General features: G+C 41.7%; 1 protein-coding gene across 1 annotated transcript in view; it reads left to right on the top strand.

Moving 5' to 3' along the window:
* ptprn2 (protein tyrosine phosphatase receptor type N2) overlaps positions 1-14,891 on the top strand; it is an 85,212-nt gene that overhangs the window by 48,244 nt on the left and 22,077 nt on the right. The gene's annotated exons all lie outside the window — the stretch shown is intronic.

The following is a 14,891-nucleotide window of genomic DNA, read 5'->3' on the forward strand; positions in this document are numbered from 1 at the left end:
GCCTGTATGCTAAGAATGTGTGCGTAATCTCCTTTGTGCTACATGACGAGATGCCTCTTCACAACTCAATTGTGGAGTTGCATCATCACCTCTTTGTTCCTCTCGTGCAAAAAAACATACATATATCATATTTTCTGGACTATAACTCGCTCCGGAGTATGTAAGTAAGTCCAAGGCCAAAAATGCATAATTAGGTATGAAATAAACATACATAAATAACACTGGAGTATAAGTTCAAGGCCAAAAATGCATAATTAGGTAGAAAAAAACATACATAAGTCGCACAAGGCCAAAAATGCATCATTAGGTTGAAAATAAACATACATAAATCACACTGGAGTAAACGTACAAGGCCAAAAATGCATAATTAGGTAGAAAAACCCTACACAAGTCGCACAAGGCCAAAAATGCATAATTAGGTTGAAAAAAACATACTACATAAGTCACACTGGAGTATAAGTCCAAGGCCAAAAATGCATAATTAGGTAGAAAAAAAACATACATAAGTCACCCTGGAGTATAAGTCCAAGGCCAAAAATGCATAATTAGGTAGAAAAAAACATACATAAGTCACACTTTACTATAAGTCCAAGGCCAAAAATGCATAATTAGGTAGAAAAAAACATACATAAGTCACCCTGGAGTATAAGTCCAAGGCCAAAAATGCATAATTAGGTAGAAAAAACATATATAAGTCGCACTGGAGTATAAGTCGCATTTTTTGTGGGTAATTTATTTTACAAACTACTTGACCAAAACAGTCATTACGTCAGTAAGTCAAGTTCTACCAATAAAAGAATAGAGAACAGGCTGAATAGGTGTAAGCTATGCTAACAAATGGTTATTCAGCTACACAAAAAATAAACATGAACAGAAAAGGTGTCCAGTGTTTATGTAGCATAATAAACAGTTAACTGTTTAGTTTTCTTCATCGCATTAAGAGTAGCCTCCACTTTATGCCAGTTCCTAACAAGTTTCTCACTTACTCTAAACTTTCTCTCTGCTGCTCAATTACTATTTTCAGCTGCAAATTTCACTATTTGGGGCTTGTAGTCTGCAGACTATGATTTTATTTTGGGGGGGGCATTTGTGTTCTGTCGTTCTCATTTGTCTTTGTAAGCTAACGTCACTGTTTAAATATTGAATTGTTAAGGAGTAGTAGATATCGGTGCAAAAGTCTAGAGTGCCCTCTTGTGGCTGGCAGTGAAATTATACTGTTTCATTTATAAGTCATTCTGGAGTATAAGTCGCAGGAACAGCCAACCTATTAAAAAAAGTGTGACTTATAGTCCGGAAAATACGGTAATACATCTTTGGTCACGAATGAGTTAATCGATGTAAAATGTACGTGGTTTACTCATTTATGCACCAAGAAACTGTCTGTTTTAATGGTGACATGGCTGGTTTTTCTGACTTTGAAAAATCCTGTGGGTTATTTTATTGTTATTATTATTATTATTATTCAGTGCATCCAGTCAAAACCGACTCATTCAGCCCACAATGTAAATGGAATCTTCATTAAACCCTCTTAATGCACAAGTTATTTATTGGGTTATGTAACATGGAGCACTGAACCACTGTCTTCTTTGTTCTGTACTGTACCCTTGTGCTGTGTAGGCACTGTTTACACACAGTAGTCGTGTTCTTTTTAAGTTTTATTTATGTTCCCCCTTTGGGAACCCAGGATCTACTGAATGTCACATGGTGAGTACACACCCGAAGTGACAAAGTGAGTCAACACACATCCATTAATGGCTGAACTGCTGGCAATTCAGTTCAATTAAATCCATGGTCGGGTCGCTCGGCTTCCATTCTCCCCGCCAACCTCATCCAGCTCCTCCCGATGGATCAAGAGGCGTTCTCAGGCCAGTTGAGAGACATAGTCTGTCCAACGGGTCCTGGGTCTTCCCCCGAGGCCCCCATTCGGATGTCTTGAACACCTCTCCAGGAGGCATCCGGAGCAGATTCCCCCAAGCCACCATTGGAGCCTCTCGCTCTGTAAGGGAGAGCCCAGACACCAGATGGAGGAAACTCATTGACTCTGCTTGGAATGGTGATCTCGTCATTTTGTCTGAGGGTAGGAACGTAGATCCACCACTAAGCTGAGAGCTTTGACTTTGGGCTCAACTCCCTCTTGACCACAAGGGATCGATGCAGAATCTACATCACCATCATCAACACTCAACTCGTAGATGGCAGTCCAACGTTTTCCGGGTGAGAACCATGGACTCAAACTTGGTGGAGCTGACTCTCATCCCAGCCACTTCATAAGCTACTGTGAACCGATTCAGTGAGAATTGAAGATCACCGATGAAGCCAGCAGAGAACCCAATCCTTCATCACCAAACCGGATCCCCTTAACGCCTTGGCTCAGCCTTGAAATTCTATCCATAAAAGTAAAAGGGAAGCCCTCATTGGGAATTATTGACTTATTGCTGGGAATACGGACCAAGCTCTGACAGAGAACCGCCTGAATTCACCGATAAACACTATGAATACTCCCCACAGGATGCCTCAAGGAACATGGTCCAATGCCTTTTCCAAGTCCATGCATGTTCACCCCTGACCCACATGGACATTCTGTGGTCGTATGGTTCATGCCAAAACGCACCCAATGTGATGTTAACATGTATACAGACAAATGGATCACTTTACAGAATAAAACAGAATAATCGGGTTGTTCTGTTTTGCAGAAGATGACATGGAATGTAAACAAACAACAATGAAATATATGAATAAATAATAAATTAGCATTTTGTTCTAGTTAGAAGACTTTGTCTGATGAATATTTATACTCCTGTTTAGTTGAGCTTTAATCTAGAAAGGCCGAGAGTAGCACTCGGTAACAAACCTCCGAGGCATCGGGACAAACCATTTCAGTGTCTACCTTCAAAGCAAAACTACACGGACCGTTTCCTCGACCAAAGAAGAGATGTAGCGAGTGCATGTTGATACAGTCGGATGTTAATTCCAGGATACACATATAGTTGGTATATATACTATATATATATACTGTATTTATTGCTTCAGTCGCTGTTTCCATAAAGCCAAACAATAAAGGCACTGCGCCTTTTTCAGCAATGAGGCTGTTTTGAAAAGTGGTGAAATGCCATTAGCGCGGCAGATCTGGATGTGAAATGTCATAGTGGAGCAGCCCCACTGTGCCTCCAGCCCTGAGGAACTCGGACTCCAGCTGCCTCCCGCTGATGAAAGCCCGTCCAGCGGCTCGGCTTCTCAGCAACCTTTTACCATCACCTGACCTTTGGACTGCACAAATGCCTTTGATAGCGCGCCATACAGCTTGGTATTTGCCTCTCTATACCATGACGCTTGCCCCTCTTCCTCTCTACGTATGACAGAACTGCTCTGGTTTAATGAGCATCAAAACGTATGCGCTTGCTCGCTGTGGACAATCTGACTGTACATGGATGTGTTTGCATCATCATTTGGATCTGGGGCACATTATTTTGGTATTTCCTGTTTTGAGTATCTTAGTTTCCTGTCGAACTCCCCTTGCTGAAATTTGGTCATATGCAGTAACATAAAAGCATTAAATAGCAGCGTTATTAGTACAGTTATTGTTTTCCAGTAACAGGTAGTCTAATTTCTATTACAAGCATTACTGCCGCGCCAGGAAGCTAAACAGCTAGTCAACAAGAGTTGTGTTTGCTGGCACTCCGGAACACACTAAAGAAAACAAAACAGTTACTTAATCGAATGTCTCAATGGAATACAAAGTTATCACATTGTGATTAATTTGATTATTTATTACTTACTTAGTTAAGTAGCTATAACTAATTTTTCATAAACTAGGATGTTTCTGTTGCAAGTCGCTGGAGTATCGTCTGCTGATGGTGTCGGAGGAGTGTTGTTGTTGTATACATAGTATTTACCTGGTCTTAGTTTGTGTGTTTGCTCCACTCTTAGCTTCTGACTCTGCCTCAAGCACACTTTTTATCATATTTTCACTCTACCTGTTTTTCTTGCACGTCTCCTTTTTGTGCCTCATACGTTTTTTTTTTGCATGAATAAATGGACAATATGTATCCAAGAACTCGCCTCGCGCATCTGCATCCACCTACCTTTCATACATTCATGCCTGAGGACTGAAGCTGACAACCAGTAGTTGTTCTTCTCTGCATGTGATTGAAGCGCTCTGTTAAATGACGGGATCCTAAAGTAGGATATTTTTGTGCCTCATGCCTGTGAAAGCTGTCTGTTGATGCTAATTTGTGGACTGGCAGCAGCAGCACTGGGGCTGATGGCTCAGTGCCCGGGGGAGGCTGAAACGGGGGGGGGACAACCTGTGGTGTCCACAGCTGGGTAGCATGGCAGAGGTTTGAAATATCAGCACTGATGGGCGGGGGGGAGGGATGCGGCTTGCCATTTGGCCTGAAAAGCTGCATGCCAAGGGACTGGCAGTGGATGCATGCCGAGGCAGGCTGCCATTTATATCATGCAGGTACTCGCCGAGCACATCTGGCACTTTGGTACTGCTGGTGCAACGCCACAAAACGGCAAGTGACTAAAGTTGCTGTGGATGGAAGCAGCGTGTGTAAATGTAATTATAACGCCGTTGATATTTAATGAAAACATCTAAGTCGGCCTGCGTGTTAAAATTAGCACTAAGTGAACACCGAACTAACTGAATAGCACATTGTGAATTAAATGGTTGATGCCGAGCAGGAGGTTAATGATTGCACTTTGCTCCCCGTCAATTGAATGTAATCAACTGTCACATCATTTTTTATTTACTGAAATTGAGCATAATTAAGAATCTGGTCGTAAACATCGCCAGTGGAAGGTCAGCTAAATAATGAACATCATGCTTTTTATGTTTTTATACCAGGATCTTACACTGGCTGGAGATCAGTTCAACATTTATTATACAGTATGTCACGTTTCATTTCATACACATTGTTTAATTTTAATGGTTTTGTCTCTTTTGGTGATGCAATCAATGCGTCATTTACAGTGTTGGCAGTAAAAGTACTACTTCAGTGAAATGTGGCGCGTTATTATGCACTGATATCGATGTCGCTTCAGTCGCCATTGTTCACTACTACTATACACGAAGCTAAATAGCAAGGAAACGAGAATTTGATTGCAATCAATCTTTGCAGAATTGTTGTCATTCAGCCACATTGGAGTTTTTCCAACATGAAGCCTTTTTAAGGTCACGTCACAGCATCTCAATAGGATTCAGGTCAGGACTTTGACTAGGCCACTCCAAAGTCTTCATTTGGTTATTTTTCAGCCATTCAGAGGTGGACTTGATGGTGTGTTTTGGATCATTGTCCTGCTGTAGAACCCAGGTTGGTTTCAGCTTGAGGTCACCAACAGATGACCGAACATTCTCCTTCAGCAGAATTCATGGTTCCATTTATCACAGCAAGTCTTCCAGGACCTGAAGCAGCAAAACAGCCCCAGACCATCACACAACCACCACCGTATTTTACTGTTGGTATGGTGTTCTTTTTCTGAAATGTGCCATTACTTTTATTCTAAATGTAATGGGACACACACCTTCCAAAAGGTTCATACTCTTGTCATATTTCCCCAAAGGTCTTGGGGATCATCAAGATGTTTTCTGGCAAAAATTTAGATGATCCTTAATGTTCTTTTTTGTTCAAGTGGTTTTGGTGGTTTTGGTCTCCAAGTTCTTTGGATGTTGTTGTGGGTCTTTTGTGACCTCTTGGATGAGTCGTGGCTGTGCTCTTGGGGTCATTTTGGTTGGCCGACCACTCCTGGGAATGTTCAATATTTGTGGGTAATTGCTCGCTCTGTGGTTTGCTGGAGTCCCAAAGCTGATGTTCTTTTTCTGAAATGCTTACTGCCTTACTTTTCCGCCAGATGTAACAGGGCACACACCTTCCAAAAAAATTCAACTTTTGTCTCATCAGAGTATTTTCCCAAAGGTCTTGGAGATCATCAAGATGTTTTGTGGCAAAATTGAGACCAGCCATAATGTTCTTTTTGTTCAGCATTACATTTTTTTCCATCATTAGAGCCCTGTAAATATGAAATAACACCCCTATAGTCACATTTACTTGTATTACCCAGTATAGTCAACATAATAATATAAAATAAGCTACCTTAGACTCATATTGTAGCATTGATACGTTCTCCCTCCTGGCTATTGTCTCGTCAATGGAACGTTAGTGACACCTAAAGACGGTCACACAGGAGCTGCTGTCGGCCACTCTCTACACTGTTGCTAGCACTCAGGTAGGTAAATTCGGGTAAATGTGACTATAGGAGTGTTATTTAATGTCTAGAAGGCACTAATAATGTTAAAAAACATTTTTAGAAGGTCATAAACAAGTTATCTAAGTACAGATTTTTGATTTATGAATAAGGGCTTTGAAAATTAACTTAGTCCACAGATAAACAGACAGCATTGATGATTGGTATTTACAATGAAGTATCTATTTAGCGTCAGGTTTTCGATCAATGCAAAGAAGAAGAAAGGGTAGCGTTTCATTGCTGCTTGACGATGTTTGGAAGCCATGTCCTTGAGTGCATGCAATCACACGCCAGTCACAGTTCATTACATTGAAGAGCGAGTGGGAAGGTCTTACATTGTAATTATGTTTGTGGGTGAAAATAGGCTCCATTGATTGTATGTCTTTACAGTAATGAGCCATCAATGCAGAGCTATCAAAAGCTTGACATAAATCATCATTCACGTCTGATCAGCCCTACTTTGTGCCGTTGCCAGAGGTTGTGGTTTGAAGCGAGATGTGAGTGTTTGCAGTCTCAGGAGGGCTCAGCTCGCTGTCTTAGGACGCTGGAGGGCACGCTACTCTTCTAAAGTGAGGCGGCCGGCTGAGACGGCTTTTTTTTCCCTTTTTTTTTTTTTTTTTTTTACCCCTCACTGTCCCTTATCTGATTGGTCGGGCTTGATTAGCATGTGCCGCTCTTCCCCCAATTAGTAGTAATTAAGGCGAGAAATCAGAGCGCTCGCCTGCAGTCGTCACAGCTCGTCAAGTGAGGACAGATGTAGTGTTTCTGGCCACCCTCCACTCTCCATCTCTGCCGCTTCTGCAGGGCGCCGTGCCAAGTTTAACCCCTCGGTAACCCCTGGGCTTACTCTCCCCGCGGGTGTGTGACAGGCCGCTGTTGTCATGGTGATAACGGGAAGAAAATGTTTTGTGAGCCAACACACCAGCCTGTGACCAAGGACACGACACGCCGCCTCCTGTGCTTCTACGGCCATATTGTTGCTGATGCGGAGCCAGAGGTCTCATATGTCTCACGTCCTGTGTATACGTGTACGAGTGGCTTTATGCTGTTTTTCCTCTGATAAGACCAGTTTCTGCCATTCATGTACAGGAGATACCTGCACATTTAGTATGGAGTATTAATATTAGGGATGTCCGATATTGTCCAACTCTCAATTTTACGATACGGATGTCTGCAACATGACATATAGTGTCATGTAGTGGAATGAACACATTAGTGTTGTATACAGCACATTTTAAATATCGGTTTCCATGATTGGGAAAAAATCTGATACCGATATCGCATTTTTATACTGATATCGGGCCGTGCCGATAATTATTATTATTGTTTTTTTTCACAAAAAAACACATTCGATTTCAGTGGTTAGCAATGTACAACATAATACTGTGTTTCACTGATCATGTTTTATCATCAAGTGTGAGATTTCACACTTTCTTTAGTGGTCATTGAATGCACCATAGTTGCTGTGAGTATACACCACCATGACTCCTATTCCATTTGTTCTATTGATCATCGTACTTTATCATGCTGTACTAGGGCTGGACAGTGTTTTCGATCTTGTGATATATAACGATATTTTGTTTCCAAAAATCGTTAAGCCACAAATAAGGATATATTAACGGGATTGTTATTTTTGACAGGAAGTTGTTTGACATCCCCATCAGCAGTGTAGGGCATCAACGGCGACTGACCCTTTACATCGTCCCGTGAACCAAGTTCTAATCGGATTTAGGCGATGAAAAATTCCACAAAAATTCCTCTTCAAAAAATCTTCAAGAATGATTTATTAATATTAATATTAGAAAAGGAACATTTACATAGATTCAAAAATCATATTAGTAACTAGAAAAAACTGTGCTTTTAGTAACTAGATATTAGTTACTAAATCATATTAGTAACCATTTAGTAACAGCAAAAATGGTTCCAAAAAATCATATTTGTAACCATTTTTGCTGTTGTTTTTTTTAAATAATAATAATAATATTCATTCATTCATTGTCTACCACTTATCCTCACAAATAGTAAATATAATATTAATATAATATATTAATATAATATGTATATAATATAAAAATAATACTAACTAATAAATCAAAGTGGCCTTTGCATCCTTTATTTTTTTCAGCATGTGGCCCTCGCTAGGAAAAGGTTGCACACCCCTGCTTTAAGATCTTTCAGTAAATGATGTAAGTGGATTGAATCGCATGGAATCGTATTATTGGCTGGATATCATGATATGTATCGTATTGGGACCTAAAATATTGTGTATGGTATTGTGACATTAGTGTATTGCTACAGCCGTAGTAGTACTTACAGTAGTACTTACTGTTCAGTAGCTGAATTTAACCTAATAATGAACTAAAATAGTCATTTTTCTTGCAAATGTTGATCCAAAATCGGGGGAGGATGTTAATGTCTGGTTTTGGATTATTATTATATTAATGTCAAGCTAGCAGAAGGATTTGGAGGTGGGTAATCGAGGCGTGTGTCAAAAATACCTATTTTTACGGCTGTATGAATTTTCACTATTTGCTGGTAGCTATGGAACGTAAATACTAACGTAACATAACGTAACGTCACATCTCAATAGTGCATCATAGCTAGCTAGCATAGTTATATGCACTTGGACACACGACTGCAGGTATTTTCCGGGTGCTTGAGAAGGAGGACACATGCTAGTGAAAACGTCTCTTTGTCCCTCCGCTGTCAGCCTCAGTATCAGAGTTTTCCAGCCCACTGACGTCTTTGCATTCTGAACGCTACCTTTGACGAGCTTCGTCGTGTAGTGTAGGCCCTGCCCGCCGCCACTCGTGTGACTTGATGTATTGTCTCACTGTTTTCTTCCCTTTTAAAATTAATTGCAGTTTTATCTCTCCCCGCGCCTGCTGAGAACATAATAGTTGAAAAGTATTCAAAGAAAACAATGAAAGCCTCCCTGTTTTCCCTGTCTGGGTTGGACTGTGGACGTGTACCTCTTCTTCTGGCAACAATAGAATTCATCCCAACTCCAAATGTTGTCTATTGGGTCAGGGGTTCATATCATGAGTTAAACATCTTCATCATTGGCCCACTCATTTTTGCAGAATTGTTGTCATTCAGTCACATTGGAGGCTTTTCCAGCATGAAGCGTCTTTTAAGGTCATGCCTTAAAGGCAGGACTTTGACTAGGCCGCTCCAAAGTCTTCATTTGGTTTTGGATCATTGTCCTGCTGAGGAACCCAAGTTGGTTTCAGCTTGAGGTCACCACAAATGGCCGGACATTCTCCTTCACGATTTTTTTTAGTAGACAACAGAATTCATGGTTCCAATCATCACAGCAACAAAACAGCCCCAGACCATCACACTACCACCACTGTATTTTACTGTTGGTATGATGTTCTTTTTCTGAAATGCAGTGTTACTTTTACTCACACACCAAAAAGTTAAATGGTCCAAAGGTCTCAGGGATCAAGATCAAGATGTTTTCTGGCAAAATTGAAACAAGCCTTAATGTTCTTTTTGTTCAGCAGCGGTTTTGGTTTAGGAACTCTGCCATGCAGGCCGTTTTTGCCCAGTGTCTTTCTTATGGTGGAGTCATGAACACTGACCTTAACAGAGGCAAGTGAGGCCTGCAGTTCTTTGGATGCTGTTGTGGGGCCTTTTGTGACCTCTTGGATGAGTTGTTGCTGCGCTCTTGATTTCATTTAAAAACTGCATTTTGTCTTGAGTTGTGTTGTCATTGACTAATATTTAAATTAGTTTGATCTGAAGCATTTAAAACGATAAGAAATCAGGATCATCATCATCATCTCCCAGATGTTTCCAACACACCACGTTCACAATGCTGTGCCTGTGTGGTATGCCTCCTTCAAGTGACAAGCATAGGCTTTCAACTACTTAGCATGGGCACTGCATGGCTGCTATTTGACTAGCTCATCTGGAGAAAATAGCACACACACACACACCTATACACACACTTCAAATATTTCCTCTGCTGCTGAAGATGAGACATTGTCATTCCGGTAAAAGGTGGAAATGTTTGCAAACACACACAGACAGTAATGCATTCAAGTTATTGTCAGTAGTTTTTTTGCTGATGGATATATTTTATGTGTGTGTAAGCAGTTTGCGGCAGGACTTCAGTGTATTTGTGGTGGTGCGCTGCAGAGATAACGTCATATAATTTGCATAATTGACAGTGAGGCAAAAAAACTGAGAAGCAAAACAAATATTTACAAAAAATACACATTTTTTTGTTTTTGTTTGTGGCGGTCCAAATGTATCAGTGGCAGGCCGCCACAGATAAATTAATGAATGTCTAACACTGGTAAGTGAGGCTTTGAGAGCAGAAATCAGTGGACGAAAATAGACTTCAAGCCCCTCTTATCATTAACAATAGCAACTACTATTTTACATATATTTCTTACGCATTCAAGTTGAAAGCTAAATCCAGCGTCACCATCCCAAATGGAGCCTCGGCACCAGTGTTGCTCAGATATTTTTGATGAATAATTTATTGCACCCAGTTTGAAAGAGCCAAGTGACAAGTATTTTTTTTTGCTGTAGCCGGTGTTGTTCAAGTGTGCAGGTACACAGTGCAGCGGTGGCTTGCTAATGCAGCGCTGTAAACACCATTAGGTGTCATTAGAGTCCCACCGTCCTCCCCCTCTTTGCCGCCTTGTCTTACACTCGCTGCAATCACACACTCCCACGTGGACAGGGCTTTTTCTAAACATCAACTCCTGTAATGCATGCATGGAAAAGACTGGGAGGGCAAACAAGCAAACTGGTTATTGTCTCTTGATCCCGTCTCTGCACCAGCATGGGTGGACGTGTCCTCTGCCATTGCAGGAAGTGCACTTGATCCTGACATTTGTTTAACATTCATCCTCCCCCGCACCCGTTTGGACACGACCACTGCTTCGCCATCTTTTTTTTTTTTTTTTTAATGAAAAAAATGAAACGTGTCATGGAGGCAAACACAGCAGAGCGGAGCGAGGAGTGGAAGACAGATAAGCCCCGCCGGATTGGCTGTGGCTGTCGGAACATGTGCTACCTCCAGGAAGTACTTACTGGTGGATCAAGCGGGCGTGACGCCATCTATATATTTACCGCCACTGACCGGAGAACACTTTCCGTATGTTCTTGCGCTCCAACACTCTTGTGAAAAGCTAGTGATGCGTGTCAAACGCTCACGCTGTGATAACCTTTACCACCGGTGATGCAGTCAGTGACCGTGTTTCGATGTATTTAAACATGTCCTGTAGGTGTCATGTGACACCTATTTATGTCCATACAGGAAGAGAATTAGGAAATGTCGAACTGTTCAAGTTGTGTTTTGAGCAACTGCCCTGAGTCTATTTCCTATATAAAGACTAATTTCCAACCATCCTACATTACATTACATTACATTACATCGATGAGTCAAAAATAATACATTGTCCAGACAAAAACTAAAGAAACTCTCCTAGGGCTAATGTGTGAATCTGTTATGTTTTATTTAGGTTTAATATGTCCTATATGTCTATAACATTGGTTATTTTGAGTGCAAAGGTGACTATAGGGGTGTTATATAATGTCTGGAGGGCTCTAATTGAACAAGCCTTTATTCTTGTCACTTATACAGAAGTACAAGCGAAATTGTGCAATCATCTGTCCATATATATATATATATATATATATATATATATATATATATATATATATATATATATATATATATATATATATATATATATATATATACAACATACTATGCAGTAAGACAAGTAAAACACATTGTTTACACACATAGACACAAGACCAGGACCACCACAAAGGGTTCCCAATGCGGCCAGCAGCCAGCCACAGGTTCCTGCAGCCAATTACGGCGCAAGCCGTGGTCCACGTCACAGGGAGGGGGGGTGGCGGTGGCGGAATAACGGCGAAGGCGTTAGATGAGGAGGGGGTGTGAGTGTGACTGCGTATGTGTGTCTTTGGATGGCCTGTGACGTTCCCCCTGTCAGGTGCCCAATCTATAATAATGTTAAAAACCGTATTTAGAAGGTCGTAAACATGATTTCTCTGCCCAAATTATGAAAATATTCCATTTCTAAATAAAGAATTTTACATTGGGAGGATGGGGTCCGGAACCAATTAATAAAAAATAATAATATAATACAATAAAGCAGGTATTAGCTCATATGAAGATGTAAACAAAAAAACAAAACAAAAAAATTATAAATTAAAAAACCTTAAACTATATTAGGAAAGCAGGAAGAGAACACATGTAACAGTTACTGATTGTAAAAGTACCAGATGGAGGGGTAGGTTTTAATAAGCTTTGCTTCTTCCTACTCCTTTTGGACATGTGGAACTGTGAACTGATTATGTGATGCATTCAATTGTAATCTGATGCATGTTCAAATGAAATAAAACCATTACCATTACCATAAACAATGGCATGGGAAGTGGTGATTGAGCACTGCTCAAGATGGCAATGGATTGTGGGATTTGTTTAGGCCCGGCATTATGTGCAGTGGAGGCAGTGAAGGGTTACATTTGTGTAGTGAACACAAATAATGATTTCCAGCTGAATTTGACATGAAAACAAACCATAATGTATATACATACATCATGCTAGGGATGCAGCTAACCATTATTTTATTAGCTTGTTTTGATTAATCGAGTTATTGGTTCGGCCTCACATGCACCAAATCGATATGAAGCAAACACGGACAGTTAGTGGTTGGGTCGGCAACATGTCAGAAAAGAGGCAAAACTGACCTCACAGCTAGGAGACCAGGGTTGAATTCCACCCTCGGCCATCTCTGTGTGGAGTTTGCATGTTCTCCCCGTGCATGCGTGGGTTTTCTCCGGGTACTCCGGTTTCCTCCCACATTCCAAAAACATGCTAGGTTAATTGGCGACTCCAAATTGTCCATAGGTATGATTGTGAGTGTGAATGGTTGTTTGTCTATATGTGCCCTGTGATTAGCTGGCCACCAGTCCAGGGTGTACAGCTGGGATAGGCTCCAGCACCCCCGTGACCCTCGTGAGGATAAGCGGTAGAAAATTAATGAATACCAAGGCTTTCATGGATAACTGATTAATTCACTGATTAATCGTTAATGCCGTAATGATACATATAGATATGGAAATTTTGAAATGTCAAGAAACTCGTATTAGTACATTGTTTTACTTTGTTACTCAAACCATTTCAGATTTGAATTCCACATACGTATGTACATATGTGCTGAGCTGCCATTGGTCTTGGGAATATCGAATATCTGTCATGCATCAGTTGGTAGACATTTTGGACGGCAGAGTGGCCGACTCGGACCCGGGCTGGTCAGCGAGCAGTTTTTTTTTTTTTGGTTGTTTTTTTTGTTCTCGCCTTCACATTGCCAACTCCAGCTGTCACACGGAGAGACAATAGAGGAGAGGAGGGGGTGCTCTCTGAATGGAAAAATCAACTGGAGAGCCCCCCCCTTGCTCCCCCCCTCCCTCTATTCCCCTCCCCAAAGACTCGTCATCTGCATTTGACAGGACCCCTGTTCTCCTCTCTTCACCGCCCCTTTTCTTTTTCCTTTCTCTTTCAGTTCTCTCCATAATCCTCCTTTCTTTCTTTCTCTCTCGCTGCCGAGTGCAGCTGTTGCTCTCATTGGATCTTTTTTACAACACTGCTTGCTAATTAGGATGGTACTCACTCCATCATTGTACATGTTTAAGCGGTGAGAAGAAGACCAACTTTGGTTGAATTAAAAAAAAAAAAATCCAAAATGTCGTTTTTGATTTTTGAGGAATCGTGACCATCTTCCTTACCTCCACCCCGCCAAAACCCCGGCAGGGGCGGGAGAAGCCTGAGAAACAGAGACCCCCGGTCGCTCGACAAATGAGTGACTAGCCCCGCGTCCATTCATTCGGCCCCCTCGGCCTGCAAGCCTATTAGCCAGGCATCGCTCCTTCAACATTCCCTGTCGACAACATGTGGAGGCATTGCTATAGCAACCAGTGGATGTGACATGTGCAACGGACGGGGACTCCTGAGCTGCTGAATATAAGGAGGGGCTGAGCCTTAAGTATAAAAAAAAAAAAACCAAGCCCACCACCACCTCCCCGTCTCTTTTCACCAGCACCGAGGCGCTGAAAGGACTCACTAGTGGGGCTTCTCCACATTCTTCCGAGGCTCGGAAAATCAGGCGGGCATATCCCGCATTCTTCTCCCCTTTCTTCTGCTCTCCGACTCGCCCCTTTTTCTCCTCTTTTTTTCCCTCTTCATCTTGGTGTCGGAGCCGCTCTCCTTTGTTGGCTCGGGGTTGGTGGGTTTGGGTGGGGGGGGTAGGGGGGGACACGTGAGACCCTCACTAGGGGAACTTTTTTTGGGGGAGAAGCGGAGCGAGTGGGCGGCCGGGGACGCATAAACGCGCCTTGGAGCCGCGGCGGGCGTCAGTGTGGAGCCTGTGGAATAGGAGAAGACACGGTGCACGGCGACATGGATTGGTTGGGTAATTATTATTATTATTATTTCTTGCTTTGAATGTGTGCATGTTTCTGAAACCACTGCGTAGTTCGAACGCGGATGGAAACTTAAAGATGCTCGCATCTTCTGCGTTTTTGCCTCTAAAGGGGGAGGAGATGTACACTTTGTAGTTTGGGGTATTTTTTATATTAAAAGTATTGCAGTA

This window comes from Doryrhamphus excisus, chromosome 21 (genome assembly GCF_030265055.1).
Source record: "Doryrhamphus excisus isolate RoL2022-K1 chromosome 21, RoL_Dexc_1.0, whole genome shotgun sequence".
Taxonomy (NCBI): domain Eukaryota; kingdom Metazoa; phylum Chordata; class Actinopteri; order Syngnathiformes; family Syngnathidae; genus Doryrhamphus; species Doryrhamphus excisus.